This window comes from Pan troglodytes, chromosome 7 (genome assembly GCF_028858775.2).
Source record: "Pan troglodytes isolate AG18354 chromosome 7, NHGRI_mPanTro3-v2.0_pri, whole genome shotgun sequence".
Classification (NCBI taxonomy): Eukaryota; Metazoa; Chordata; class Mammalia; order Primates; family Hominidae; genus Pan; species Pan troglodytes.
Window position 1 is genome coordinate 28675008 of NC_072405.2, and position 16224 is coordinate 28691231.

Genomic DNA, 16224 nt, shown 5'->3' on the forward strand with positions numbered 1-16224 from the left:
TAGCATGATCACGGCTCACGGCAGCCTCGACCTCCTGGGTTCGAGCAACCCTGCCACTTCAGCCTCAAGTAGCTGGAAACGCAGGTCCGCACCACTACACCTGGCTAATTAAAACAAATTTTTTGGCTGCGTGCGGTGGCTCACACCTGTAATCTCAGTACTTTGGGAGGTTAAGACGGGGGGATAATTTGGGGTTGGGAGCTCGAGACCAGCTTGGCCGACATGGTGAAACCCCGTCTCTACTAAAAAAATACAAAAATTAGCCAGGTGTAGTGGCAGACGCCTGTAATCCCAGCTACCCAGGAGGCTGAGGCACGAGAATTGCTTGAACCCGGGAGGCGGAGGTTGTAGTGAGCCAAAATTGTGCCACTCCACTCCAGCCTGGGTGACAGAGCAAGACACCATCTCAAAAGCAAGACACTTCTTTTGAATGAGGTCTCATTATGTTGCCTAGGCTGGTCTTAAACTCCTGAGCTCAAATGATCCTCCCTCCTGGGCCTCCCAAAGTGCCACTGTACCTGGTCTAGTTTGCATTTCTCAGAGTTTTATATACATGAATCATATGATCTATATTCTTTTTTGTTGCTGTTGTCTGGAGTATTTTACTCAGCATAGTCATTTTGAAATTTATTCCTGGTGGTGGCTATACTGACAGTTTATTCTGTTTTAGTTTAGGAGTGGCATTCCATTGTATGGATATACCACAGTTAGTTTATACGGTTGTCTGTTGATGGACTTTGGGGCTGTCTTCAGGTTTGCCTTTGGTTTTTTTTTTTTTTGAGATGGAGTCTCGCACTGTCACCCAGGCTGGTGTGTAGTGGTGCAATCTCAGCTCACTGCAGCCTCCGCCTCCCGGGTTCAAGCGATTCTCCTGCCTCAGCCTCCCGGGTAGCTGGGATTACAGGCTTGTGACACCACACTCAGCTAATTTTTTCTATTTTTAGTAGAGATGGGATTTCACCATGTTAACCAGGTTGGTCTCAATCTCCTCACCTTGTGATTCACTGGCCTTGACCTCCCAAAGTGCTGGGATTACAGGCGTGAGCCACCCCGCCCAGCCCTACTGTTGTTTTTAACATGGCACTCGCATGCGTCTTCCCTTTGGTACCCAGGTATGGCTGAGTGCCACTGACCAGAGCACCTTGATTCATTTCCCTCTCTGGGCACCAGGACATGACTTTCCAAGTCCCAGAAAGCCTGCGTTTGCAGAGTCCCCTGGTTCCACCTAGAAACCTGGTAATCAAGTCTCCTTATGAGTAAATAATACAACCCTATATAAGCGATTAGGACAGAACTCCACATGCTGGACTAAAACAAAAGGATCAAGCAATAGGTCTTGGATGACTGGAGGGTTTCCAAAATTTACTTCCAGAGACAGGAACTGAAAAAACAGCCAAACAAAAATCATTATTTCACAAAGCCTGTTTGAGAAAACCACTTGTTCCTCCGGATGATAGTAGATGTTTTGCAAATAAAAACAAAATCCTAGACTTTTTTATTACTTAAATTTTAGAAATACCAAGTTAAACAAATTTAAGTTTCTTTATCACAAGACCTCTCAGAGCCTGTACCATGTTAATGATGTTCACTATAAATTCTGAGAAGGTTACATTTAATTTGAAATTTCCTCAGTGTATTGGACCACCAAACAGTTTTCCCCTCGTAAACTCGTGTTTCATAAGGACACACTTTGGGAAATGCTCTTTTAGGGATTTAATCGTCTCTAAAGAAATTTTAATATGAAGGAAAAGGAAAGTAGGTAATAAAATGTGAAAATTAAGGCAAAATTAGATTCAGATTCCCCCCCAACCTTCAATAGGGGATGCTGGTCTCAGATAATTTCTTTCTTTCTTTTTCTTTCTATTCTTTTCTTTTCTTTTTTTTTTTTTTTTTTTGAGATAGAGTCTTCCTCTGTTACCCAGGCTCCGGGGTGCGTGTCACAATCACAACTCACTGCAGCCTCCATCTCCTGGCTCAAGCGATCCTCCCACCTCAGCCTCCTGAGTGGCTGGGACTACAGGTGTGCACCATGATGCCTGATTAACTTTTAACTTTTTTGTAGAGACGGGGTCTTGCTATGTTGCCCAGGCATGTCTTAAACTCCTGGACTCAAGCAATTCCCTCATCTTAGCCTCCCAAAGTGCTGGGATTACAGGCAGGAACCACCGTGCTTGACCTTATCATAGTTTTCTAAGTCCTTTGCCCCCAATATGACCCCGACATTTACATTAATTTTTCTCATCATAAATGGCTCTTCAGACCCCTTTCCCTATGATCCCAGAACTGTGACAGGCAGTTGTCCTCTCCCCAAGCTTCTCTTGAACTTTGCCCTTTCTCATCACTTCGGGAGGTAGGGGTGGCAGTGGCACTGTGGGGCCACCCCTTGGTTAGGGGTGCCACTAGGTGCCTTGGTTAGGCTGCCTCCAACAGGTGTGCTTCTGTGAAGCTAGCGTGTTGCTGCTTATGGATTCTATAAAGCACCATTTTTTCTGCTTTATAAGCTCTCTGCTGTAATCCAAACTCCATAAATGAGCAATTCCTTTGCATAATGAATGGATGAGGCTGTTTTATGCACTTTTATGTTGTTCCAAGTCTGTGGTTTTACTAAATTTCCACCTCAAAGATATGTAATTAGAGCCTCTGCAATCTGCTATCCTGGCCCTCCCCACCCTCCTCTGGAATCCACAATCATCTTGCAGGCTGGTTTCTGACAGGAGCAAACAGAGTAGGGGGCGCACATGCATACGTCTGTCTGTGGGTCTTGCGTGGGTAGAGGGACGTGCCTCTGTCTTTTGGAAAGTGGGATCGATGGGGCTGGGGTAGCGGATGTCTCCCTTTCCCTGACCTCTGGCTTTCCAGCTCACTATGGGGTTATTCGGTTCTCTGCCTCCCAGTCCCCAGAGTGGTCTGTCTCCTCACTGCCCGCTGCAGAAGGCGTTCATCCCTCCCACCCAGTCTTTGCCCATGCTGTTGCCACTGCCAGAACCACCTTTCCTTCTCTGGCCCAAACACATTTTCCTTCAAGATCTGGCTCAAATTCCCTATGTTTTGTAAAATATTCTTTCTCCTTACTGGGTGACAGAGTGAGACTCCATCTGAAAAAAAAAAAATTCTTTCTCCTTAAGGATCTTTCTATCTTTCCTTCCTTCTCTTTCTTCTTTCTTTTTCTTTCTCTTTCTCTCCTTCCTTCCTTCTTTTCTTCCTTTCCTTTCCTTTCCTTTCCTTTCTTCTTTCCTTCTTTCTTCTTTTTTGAGACAAGTTCTGGCTCTGTCACCCAGGCTGGAGTACAGTGGCATGATCATAGCAAACTATAGCCTCTAACTCTGGGGCTTAAGTGATCCTCCTGCCTCAGCCTCCTGAATAGCTGGGATTACAGGTGCACACCACTACACCCAGCTATTATAAAATATATTTTTAAAGATGAGATTTTTCTATGTTGGCCCAGCTGGTCTGAACTCCTGGCCTCAAGTGATCCTTCTGCTTTGGCCTCCCAAAGTGCTGGGATTATGGGTGTGAGCCACCGCACCAGGCTGGGATCTTTCTTTTCTCATTCTTGTTGCATTAAATTGGTACAGCAAAGCTCAGCATTGTTAGTTTTGTGTGTATTTATGTGACTAGAGGTTAAGCTCCTTTACAGTGGGGACCATGTCTTATGCTCCCTTATAGAAATGCCTGATGCGAAGCGGTCGTCTGGCTGCTTTTAATTTGGGAGGACAGATGAAAATGATTAGTATCTTACAAGGCTTCAGATAGAAACTCCAAGCTTCTGTAGCCCTTTCTGTGTCTTTATTCACTGCAATTATACAATTTCTCAATTTTCTAGTGGAAAAGCATTTGGGAGGAAGTGGAACCAAAGCAGATCCTATCCAAGGTGAATGGCAAGCAGCTATATGAGGATGGCCTTGCTCCCAGCCGGGTTACTTTTCACAACAGGCCTGTGTGCCTTGCGCGGTCTTCTGTGCAAAGTCCTTCCCTCCCTCGCCCTCAGCTTTGGAAGAAGACCCCGGCAGGAGATGGAAGATGGTGCCAGCGTGGTGAAAAAGGCTGGGAGTTTGGGAAGCAGATACATTTTGGTTTAGTTCCTTTTTTTTTTTTTTTTTTTTTTAAACAGAGTCTCACTCTGTTGCCCCAGGCTGGAGTGCAGTGGCATGATCTCCGCTCACTGCAACCTCTGCCTCCCAGGTTGAAGTGATTCTCCTGCCTCAGCCTCCTGAGTAGCTGGGATTACAGGCATGCGCCACCACACCTGGATAATTTTTGTATTTTAGTAGAGATGGGGTTTCACCATGTTGGCCAGGCTAGTCTTGAACTCCTGAGCTCAAGTGATCCATCTGCCTCAGCCTCCCAAAGTGCTGGGTTTACAGGTGTGAGCCACCGCGCCTCACCTGGTTTAGTTCTTGAACTTCCTCACTGTGGGACATTGGGCAATTTAGCTCATCACTCTGGGCCCTGCTTTTTTCCAATTTAAAATGAGACAGTGAGATACCTAATGGCTGGAGTGTAAGGGGGCTGGGAAGACGGACCCTCCATAATGGCTGGTCATGATGGTCATCAGGAAAGTGGTGGCCATAGATGAAGTGCAGAGAGAACAGATATGATTGCTCCTTGCTCTTTCCAATCAGACTCACATCAAGGTGAAAAGTCATCTTTTTCCATAGCTATTTCTGAGGCTGACTCAGGATCATCTTACAAAACATCATCTCCTGTGAATTCCAGCTGAAGTGTGCTAGCCAGGTCACTTGAGACCCATCAGGCACATGGGACCCAGTGTGGCCCAGGTGTCCCAGGCCAGTTCCCAAAACGCAGCAGTAGTGCCTCTGTTCTGTCTCTGGCTTTCTTGCCTTACAGTGTGATCCAGTGGTCTCATCTCCCTTCTCTGAGTCTGATTTTCTGCCCCACAGGCACTCACCATCCATAGTCAAAAGAGTTAAAAAATATATATATATACACATATACATATTTTTGAGATAGGGTCTCATTCTGTAGTCAACCAGGCTGGAATGCAGTGCTGTGGTCATAGCTCACTGCAGCCGCAACCTCCCAGGCTCAAGTGATCCTCCCACCTCAGCCTTCCGAGTAGTTGGGACTACAGGCTTGCACTACCATGCCCAGCTAATTTTTCTATTTTTGTAGAGATGGAGTCTCACTATGTTGCCAGGGCTGGTCTCAAGCTTCTGGCCTCAAGTGATCCTCTTGCCTCAGCCTCCTAAAGTAGTGGGATTACAGGCGTGAGCCACTGCTCCCGGTCAAGTTAAGACATTCTTGTCAACAACTCTGATTATTTACTTTTATTTTGGTGCATCCAAGAAAAACTGGCAGAGTGGGCCTTCCTCTACACCCTTGATATTGCTAAGCACTATGTGAGTTTCTTTCAGATCCTTCTTAGTTTTCTCTTTTGTTGAGGGAAAAGAAAGAATAAAGTCAACTTCACCAAACAAATTCTATGCCAAATGGCTCAGGAAGCAAAAGTTTAAAAGTCGAGTATATTAAAGCTTTGAACTCATTCACTAATTCAATTGTTCACCTCATTAATCCTGATGCTAATATGCACATATTCAATTATGCACACACACATACACACAACACACAAATATACCTATGCACATATGATAATCTTTTCTTTGTACCAACCATCCCCAAAGCTTGGTAGCTTAAAACAACAACTATTTTATTTTCTCACAAGTCTGCGGTTCCACACTCTGAGCAGGGCTCAGCTTTGGACAAAGATCCCTGCAGGAAATAGAAGGTGAGCAGATGATGCCATGGGGGATACTTTCTCCAGAGGTCACTAACATGGGTGTATTCCTGGCGTGGCTCAGCTGGGCCCCTTGGTCTAAGGTGGCCTCATGGATGCATCTGGTGCTTGGTGTTGACTGTTTTCCCTGCCTGTCCCCCTCAAGATCTCCCATCCTCAAGAAGGCCAGCCCAGGCTTCATCACACGGCAGTGGAAGAGTTCTGATTTAAGAGAAGAAGAGTGGAAGCTGCAGGTCCTGTTGAGACCTGGACTAGGAAGACACACAATGCCACTTCTGCCACATTCTAGTTGTCATTTCTGGTTGTGAAAGCAAGTCCCAGGGCCAGTCAAGATTCAAGGAAAGGGTAAATAAACTCCATTACTTGTTGGGTGCAGCCAAAAAAAGTCATGTTCAAAGGCATGCCCACAGGGGCAGGAGGGATTGTTCTCGTGCTCCTTGTCTCTCTATTTCTTTGTCTATAACTTATATCTACATATAGTCTATACCTATATATTTATAGATCTGGACATGTATATATAGATATAGATAGGTGGATAGATCTTTTTTTTTTTTTTTTTTTTTTTTTTTTTTTTTGTGACAGGGTCTCACTTCGTTGCCCAGGCTGAAGCGCAGTGGTGCAATCATAGCTCACTGCAACTTCGACCTCCTGGATTCAAGTGATCCTCCCACCTCAGCCTCCCAAGTAGCTAGGACCACAGGCACAGGCCACCACGCCCTAATTGATTTATTTAACCCTCAAAACCAAGCATCACCTTGGATGTGAGAAAAAATTGTAGTCGAGGGCGTTCGGGAACTTATTCAAGGTCACACAGCATTCTAGATTCAGATGTAGACCTGGCCTTCAGCTCCCCCTTCCCACCTTCAAGTCCAGCCTTCAAGTCCAGCCTCTTTCCACTTTCCCATCATCCACAGGGAGGAGTTGGCTCAGCCAAGTGAGCTTTTCTAGGATAGCTTCATGAAACAGCTGCCATTTGAGCGGGTTCTATTCTGGGCATGTTTACAGGATGCTAGGGGGCCACTGGGCTTGTTCTTCCCGCCCTCTGTCCAGTGGCAGTGACAGCAATCTGAGTCCTCTCCCAAGGACAGGTGGCAGCAACATGCCTGTGCTGGTGAACACTGGAATGAGAGCAGTGGGGATGTAGGAGGAGGAGATGAAGGAGGAAGAGGAAAAGGAGGATGAGAAGGAAGAGGAAGAGGAGGAGGGGAAGCGGGGAAGGAGGAGGGGGAAGAGGAGGAGGAGGAGAAGAAGGAAGGGAAGGAAGGGGAGGAGAAGGAAGAAAAGGAGAAGGAGGAGGAGGAGGAAATGGTGGAGGGGAAAGAGGAGGGGAAAGAAGAGGAGAAAGAAAAGGAGGAGGAGGGAAAGGAGGAGAAGGGAAAGGAGGAGGAGGAAGAGGAGGAGATGGAAAAGGAGCAGGAGGAGGAGGAAGAGAAGGAGGAGGAGGAGGGGGAAAAAGAGGAGGAGGGAAAGGAGGAGGAGGAGTCGGCGTCAGGAGGAGCCTTCCTAACACCTGGAGGGAATAGTGAGAGGGTTTGGCAGCAGCGAGTAAAGAGGCCATTGTGGACAGGCCAAACTGGGTGAAACTGAAGGAGGTTTTTCTCCCCCAGATTTTTACCTTAGAGATTTGCTTGCCTTGGCGTGTTCTATCCTGGGGCCCTCATGCGTTCATTTGACCTCGCTTTCACATTTTACCTATAGACTTTATAGTGCTTTTACATCTATTTTATTATCATTTTTCATAAGATCCCTAAGACAAAGCTGGTGTGGGGACTGTCATTCCTATTTCACTCATGAGGAAACTAAGGTGCCACATCAGGAAACAGTGAAGAGGGAGGGAGGGGAAAGTATTTAATGACCACCTAGTATGTACCTGGCCTCTGTCAGGTGTTTTCTAGCAGTGACTCACTCATTCTTCTCCATAACGCCACTGCAATGATTAGAAAACAGAGGCACAGAGAAGGGCAGGCCTCCTCAAACTAAGTGTACTCCTTTCAAAACCTGGGTAAAATGCAGCACTACAGACACCCAGGGTTTGGCTTTGGCCTCTGGAGGCCCCACCCTGGGCCTCGAGTTTCAGGCGGCCCCTCACTAACCCCACAGGGCTGGGGCAGTGAGGAGGGCAGAGTGCTCTGAGCTGTCTGGGTTGGAGATGCACCTGCTGTTCCACCAACCCCCTCCCGGCTCCTCTATTGAAAGGACTCCAGCCATTGTTCCTGCCTCCTTCTCCCTGCTCTCTTCCAGAGCAGCCAGCCCCAGCTCCCACAATCCCCTTTGGCCACTGGGGGCATGGACACCTCTAGCTGAAAGGTTCAGGCCTGGGGCTTTCCTCCAGACACAGCTGGGAGGCTCTCCTCCTCCCTCCTCAGGGCTGGGACCTCCAGGTACTTCTTGTAAAGGCCACAGGCTCTCTCAAGGATTTGCCCCAGGGTCTGGGGTCTCTGAATCCCACAGTTCTAGATGATTTAGACCCCCAGACACTTCACCTTTCTGTGGCTTAGTCTTCCTCTTTGCATGAAAGACCGAAGAACCTCACCCCCCACCCTAAAACTTATCAAAGAAACGAGAGAGAATGAAGTTAAACATGGAAAAATACCACTCATTCCACAAGCTTTTACTAAACACCTAGAAGCTGCCTAACATGTGCCAGCAGTAGAAAAATACAGGAAAGTTCAAGGGGCTCACAACATGCTAAGCAGATCAAATATCTGCACAGATAATAAGAATATAGTAATGAAGAAAGTCTTTCAATGTCTCACTTCTTTCCCTTTTTGACCCACAGTGGCCAGACTTCATTCATCGGTTCATTTATTCATTGATCCATTCATTTGTCCATCCACCATCCATCCATCCATCCATCCATCCATCCATCCATCCATCCACCCACCCTTCCTTCCTTCCTTCCATCCATTTGGTCAACCAGTCATTATTGGAGTACAAGATATTAAACAATGGAGAAACGAAGAGGATACAACACAGAACCTGCCCTGGGAAGGAGGGAGGTGATGATATAGTCAAGGTAGCAAAATGCAGTACAATATCAAGCTATGTCTTAAGGGAGAACTGACGCTATAGAATAATGCTTACTATACTCAGTCGTTGTAATGTCTGTGTGCCTCTGCCCCACTTACCTGAGGTCATACAGTCTCCCTATCCCTACAGCTCAGCATAGTGGCTGGCCCCAAATAAGAGCTCAATCAATGTTGAATGAAAGCACTAGTGAAATAAAGCAAAGAGTGTTGTAATTTCCTAAGTCTACTTCCTCATGTGAGAAAATGGGTGCTAATTATAGCCTGGTAGAGATGGAATAAGTTCAGTTCCATATGTGCTTAATGAGATACAGTGCCTGGATCAACAGATATTACATATTCCCTTTTTGCTTCCTTCCTTAGCTTTGGCATGTCTCTTTCCCATTTTGGACCAGTTTTTTTTTGTTTGTTTGTTTTTGCTTTTGTTTTGTTTTTACAACTGAACAATGAAGGGCTTAGCTAAAATCCTGACCATTTGGATTCCAAATACGAGATTTTAGTCTAGTGCTAGTTGTTCCTGAGAAGAGACTCATGTGCATTTCATAGATATTATGCAGCACTCACTGCATATTAATTATCAGTTAAATATGGATCATCTGTGGGATGCTTCAGGCTCCTCAGGGATCATACTTTAGTTGCTTAGACGAATACAATAGGGAATTTTTCTAACGGTGAATGCAGTACCAACAGCAGAAGTTATTATTATTATACCTATTTTTTTCCCAAATATAGGCCTCTGTTTTTATTGATTTTGGGATGGCTTTTTAACTATTACCTCAGATGTAACTCCAAGAAGCAAAGATGCTTAAATGAGATTTTGATGTTAACAAATATGCAGAGGGAATGCTGCCTTTGGTGGTGCAAATGGCATTTGGGGGCCCCCTGCTGTTAGGCATAAGGGGTTTGTACAAGAAAACCCTGGTCTTTGGTCTGCATTGCCCCCTGGTGGTGAGACTGATTTTTGACAGCGAGGGAGGGCTACTCCTGGGCCGAGCCACAGAGTCATCCAGCAAAGCTGTTAAGAACGAGGATATGTGGACCGAAAATGAAATTCTAAGCCTCCCCAACTGATGGAATGGACTCTCCTCTCAGCCAAGGGGACCCCAATAAACCTGAAAAACTACTTCAGGCCATGATGGGAAGCAGGAGGCTTGGCGGTCAGACATGCTTCATTATATCCTCTCCCTTTTGGAGTTTAGACACAACTGACCAGCATTAATATTAAAACAGAGATCCTACAACTGATGGAACAGACTCTTTGTAGCAACAAGATCCCAAATTCCAACCTGACTCTAGTATAACATCATATGACAGATAACAAGGCTGAAGAAACAAAGTATTTATTCCAAAGTGAAAGAAACCAAAGTATTTACTCCAAAATATATTTATTTGACATAATTTGAAATGGCCCTGCAAAGCTGTCTCTTGTGGGGAAAATTTACATTATAAAGCAAATTCCCTTACTTTCCAGGTCTTTTTCTGATTCTGAAGAGATTCACTGAGAGTTTAGCACATTTTAAAGTTCTGAAAAGGAAATATTTGCCACCTATTGCCTCTAAGGATGCCACTTATGAGAATTCATCTACATAATAAGAACCTTGGTCTCCACAACCTCTTACCTTAACCCAGACACTTCTTTCAATTGGCTCAAGGTCTTTAGACAATAACTTAACTCTTTCAACCAGTTGCAATCAGAAAATCTTTGAATCCACCTATGGCCTGTAAGTTCCCCAATCCTTTCAGTTGCCTTGTCTTTCCTGACAGAACAAGTGTATTGATTGATGTCTTATGTCTCCTGAGGACATATAAAACCAAGCTGTAGCCTAACTGCCTTGGGGACATGTTCTCAGGACTTCCTGAGGCTGTGTCACTGGTCATGATTCATAATCATGGCAAAATAAACTTTTAAATTGTTTGAGACCTATTTCAGATACTTTTTTGGTTTACAGATATATCAGTTTGGGTAAATTTACTGAGTATTTGTTATGCAGTCAAAGACACTGTGGAGGTCAGACAAGAAGAGTAAAGGGCTGGGTGCAGTGGCTCACACCTGTAATCTCACCATTTTGGGAGGCCAAGGTAGGAGAATCACTTGAGGCCAGGAGTTCAAGACTAGCCTGGTTAACAAAGTAAGACAAGCCCCCCTCATCTCTACAAAAAAAATAAAAACAAATAGACAGGCATGGTGGTGCATGCCTGTAGTCCCTAGCTACTTGGGAGGCTGAGGTGGAAGGATTGCTTGAGCCCAGGAGTGTGAGGCTGCAGTGAACTATGATTGTACCACTGCACTCCAGCTTAGGCAACAGAGCAAGACCTTGTCTCTTAAAAAAAGGAACAAATTCTAACCCCAGGGAATGTTTTTCTGGCCTTTTGACCTTTTCCAGGGGAATATCACTGTCTTCTGGACTTTTCCTTCATCGTTCACTCAGTCATTCATTTTTTGGCAAACATTTATTGAGCAACTTCTATGTTCCAGGCACATTAATGGGTGTTGAGGATATAAGAGTAGATTAAAACCAAACAACAAACCTTATCCTTAGGGATTTTTACATGTTCAAATACCTACCTTCAGGCTGGCATTCTCATAGTCCTGTAAAACTTTACTTATCACTGGGGCTGAGGAATCCCGTGCCAAGGCATTGCATGGCTACGGCTTAAGATATTCTCCTTTTATGGGATAAGTAGTGCTTATTCAAGATGGAACTGCAAAAAAGATGATATGGTTTGGTTCTGTGTCCCCACCCAAATCTCATCTTGAATTGTAATTCCCACCTCTTGACCGAGGGACCTGTAATCCCCACATGTGGAGGGAAGGAGTTGATTGGATCATGGGGGCAGTTTCCCCCATGCTGTTCTCATGATAGTGAGTGAGTTCTCATGAGATACGATGGTTTTACAAGTGTTTGGAAGTTCCTCCTTCGTTCTTCTCTCTCCTGCCACCTTGTGAAGAAGGTGCCTGTTTCCCCTTCTGCCATGATTGTAAGTTTCCTGAGGCCTCCCAGCCATGCAGAACTGTGAGTCAATTAAACTGCTTTCCTTTAAAAATTACTCCGTCTCAGGGAAGATCTCTATAGCAGGGTGAAAATGGACTAATACAAGAGAGAAATCTCAAAGACTGAAAGGAATGTTTTAATAATGATGGAATTTCAGATATTGTGCTGTGTTTTGAGGGTGGGAGGTTTGGGAGCACTGTTGGAAAATTCCTTGCATTCCCCAAAGAATACCACCCAAGCCACTTCCTACTCTGCCTGTGTGCCTGCCTGGCTCTGCCATTTGTGTCTCATCCTCAAGGTTAGCTGGGGTTACGCTGAGAGTTGTGGGAGCTATGAACCTACCCCTGGAGTTCAAAACAGAGCTCCATGGAGTTTCTCCTTCCCATATAAAGAAGAAAAAGAATTCCAATTTTAGTTGCTCTTTGCTTCTGTCTTCAAGGAGTTTATAATCTTCTAAGAGGAGAGAAATTACACATATATGCAATTACAAGAAAGGCACAGAGAAGGATTAGAGAAGTGCTAAGTGTGGAGAGGCTGTTTACAGCTGGAAGAATTGAGGGAGATTTCAGGAGAAGTGCTATTTGATTTGTTACATCATTATTTGGGAAAGTCAGGCCTTGCTTCAGTGAGAAGCTTGGTGAAAGAAGAAAATGTTTGAACTGCAATTGGGAAAGTGAAGCTTAATCAATGTTCCAGCACTAAAAGGCTCAAGGGAAGTGTTCTCATTTGGCCCCTGGAGATGATCCTGGAAATTGCTAGTCTAATATACCAGCATTCATTCACAGCCACCCCACTGCCCTATGTCCACATGCTAGTGGGTCTGGTCACTGTGCTGAAGGTCACTTTTCTGGAGGGCCTCTTCTGCCATCTGCCTTAGACCGAGCAGTCCTATTAAAGCCTGGAGTTTCTATAAAATTTGCATATGGTGGCCTGGTCAGCTCAATAGCAAGTTTCTCCCAACTCACTTTTCCTTTTTCCCTAGATATTTACCACATGGCTGTATTTCATGACTGGTGAACAAAGTGGGAATTAGCTTTTGCTTGGGAAAAGCTAATGCTTCAGTTTTGTCTTCTATATTTTGAAGCTGTGTTGGGTTGTGGGAGAGTGCAGTCATATTGCCGTGCATCTTGTATGTACACTTTTTGAAAACTGGGAAAAGTGAAAGGTAGCCCACGCTCCCATGATGAAGAAAGAACCCTGATGAGATCTATGGTTCTCTCAGAGACCTCACTGGTTGAGACAGGTCACAGGGAGAAACTGGAGTGCAGTTTTAAACTACTGCAATGTTGAATTTTCACAGTCATGGCTCTTAATTGGTCCTTGGCATCTGGGTTTGGTGCTCTTCTTCCTCCTGTCTCAAGAGGGCAGTCTGGCCACAGCTCTTTCCATGGAAGGGGTAGGGTAGGAGTGTGAAGACAGGTCCTGATGGTCACACGATGCCCTTCTTTCTCTTAATTTAGGTTTGGGAGCAGAGAGAACAAAAGATCCCACATGGGTCTTCAATTCTAAGCCACATGTTCCTGATTTGGAGTCTACAGGGCTTGCAAAACTGACAGTCATGCCATTGGTGTGTACATGCTCTCTTGAAGACCTCATGGAGAGCACAAATGATCTGCTGGGTAAGATTAGGCATTCCTGGGTCCTCAGTCACCAGATGTCAGCATCTATTTGTTTCCAATGAACTGTTGATTTAATCTCTTTCTCTCTCTGCAGCTCAGCCTCCTTAGCAGAGGCCTTTTATAATCTGTTCCCAACTGACCAGGCCATTTTCATCTTCTCTGCCATTGCTGCTGGCCATACAGAACTTCTGAGCATCCTGGATCTTTCCCTAGACTCTTTCAGGATGTCCTGCCCCTTTACATGCTATTTCTTCTTCCTGGAATTTCATCATTGTTATTTGATTGAGAAAAACCCCTTATTCAAGATACAACTCCAATATGTTGACCTTGGGAAAACTTCTCTAATGGACCCAACTCTACAGGGCTTGATCTTCCCCTGGAGGTCAGGGACCCTGTCATAGTCATCTATGTCCCTAGGTCTTAGCATCATGCCAGAGGCACAGTAGATGCCCAATTAATATCTGTTGACTGACTGGTGTGTCTGTCTGTGCAGGTGTACATGTGGCATTCTTGGGGTGAAGGACGATACAGTGAAGGAGCCTGAAGTAAGAAGGAACATGCTAGGTCCCTTTTTTTGTCAATGGACTGCATCCTTGGTACTTCTTGTTATACTTCAGAATAAAAATTAGCGGGGCAGAAGCTGTCATCTGTGTGTGCACCTCAGGAAAGACCCACTGCTCCTTGATCAAGCCAGGCGGCCCTGGTGCAGCCCGTCTGTGAATCATTTCTGATGAGTTCTAAATGGCTGCCTTTTAGAACCATCCCAGCCTCCTTGCAGATTTTAGCTTGCATTGCTGTCTCCTGGCTGTGGGGCCGGCATCCTCATTTCCGGGGCTGGAGCAGCCTGAAGCTTCTGGCTGTAAGACGGCGAGTGTCCACCAGAGGCTGCTGCTGTCATTCTCTGTCACTCCATCGATTCCCTTTCATTCTGGAGCCCTGACTCCATCATCCATTGCCCCTTTCCATTGCCTCCAGCTTCCAAGTGACAGATGGTCGTTTACTGACCTGCTGGTGACTTGGAGGTGGGGATGGGGTCCCTGAAACTCACAGATTTGTGTGAGAGACTTATATCATATATATAGACACACACATATATACACACACACACATATATATATTTTCCCTCATAGTTGAGGTGCTACTAGAACCTAGGCTTTTCCCATATATATATATATTTTATATATATTTATTATATATATTATATATACTCTTTATATATATACTTTACATATATTTTATATATATATATATATATATAGAGAGAGAGAGAGAGAGAGAGAGAGAGAGACAGACAGACAGACAGACAGACAGAGGGAGAGAACCTGGGAAAAGGCCAGGTTCTAGCAGCATCTCGAATATGAGCAGGAAAAAGGACCTCTGCTTCCATCCTCCACGGAGCACCTCTCTCACTCCCTGCAAGGGCTGCCAGGTTGGGGTTAGGTCATGGCTGGTACTTAAGTCCCTGATTGCCAGGGAGGATAGGATGCTCCCCTAGATGTGACCCCCTCACTGCAGCTGCAGATGCCTTGGGAAGGACCAGGAATTCTGCTTTGATTTGGAATCTGTTTGAAAGAGACAGAAATTACACAGATTGCTCCAGGGCACCCACCTGTAACTGATGACTCTTAGGTGTCCTCTCCAAGCCTTAGTAAGGGCTGCTTGGTTGGCTCAGAGCTACTTGCTTCTTCCCACATCCCGCCTCCCAACCCGTTCTCCAGCCCTGTCCCCTCTGGCCAGCTGTGAGAGCCTCTGGCACAATGATATTTCTTCCTAGTCAGAGCCCAGGCTTGTGGCATTGTAGGTTTTCTTCAGGGAGGATAGTTCGATGAACCTAGTGTCTGGATTACTGTAATTCTATCTGATCTGTTGTCTCTCTGTGTTGTGGCTCCCACCTCCAGCCCCAGATCATTCCAAATTCAGGACGTAAATCACCCATGGTGTGCTGCTTCCCTAGACAAGGGCCTGTGATGGACGTCTATTGCTTTTTGAATCCAAACCGCTGCCTGGCTTTCGAGGCACTTCATATTCTTCTCCGGTTTTCATAATCATCCAAGTGCATCTCTATCCTCTGCTTTGCCAGCGCCGTTGTCTCAACCCTTCTCCTGAAGCTCCCATCCCTGAAAAAAAAAACCACCTAGAGCCAAAAAGATGAAAGCAAACAAGAAAGCAAGCAAATAAACAAAAAACCACACACAAAGCCATACCAGGCTCATTTTTATGTTCTGGTTTAGAATGCCCCTTCCTGTCTGCTTCTGTAACCCAATGCTACTTAACTTCTGAGTCAGAATTCAAATCCCACCTCCAGGCAATTTGAATCCACACTGACATCTTCCTTCATGACCCAGAACACTTTTGTCTGCACCAGACACATTGGAATGTAATTATGTTTGAGATGCTGATGTTGAATTATTTTATACTCATTTATCCAATTGTTCAGTAATCATTCATTGAGTGCTTATTATTATGTTTCAGGCGTTGGGCTTATTCACCAATCTAGGAGTCATCCCTGATGACTTTCTCTCTCTCCAGGATCAATCTGTCAGTCGGGCTGAGAGATGCTTCCAAGATATGTGCTGTGCCTGGCCTTTTCTCCACTTCTTCTGCCTCGCCCAGCATCTCCAGTCCAGATTTTGAAATCATCTCTCTTCCGCTATTGCCCCAATGTAATGCATTCTCCATAGACAGGGATTCTTGAAGGGAGGAAATCAGATCATGTTGGTTAATCACCTTGGTTAAAATTCTCCAGTGGTGTTTGTCCTATTGCAATTGGAATCAAATAGAAATAGAACTAGAAAATAAAATAGAACCATCCTTACCCATGGCTTATGAGG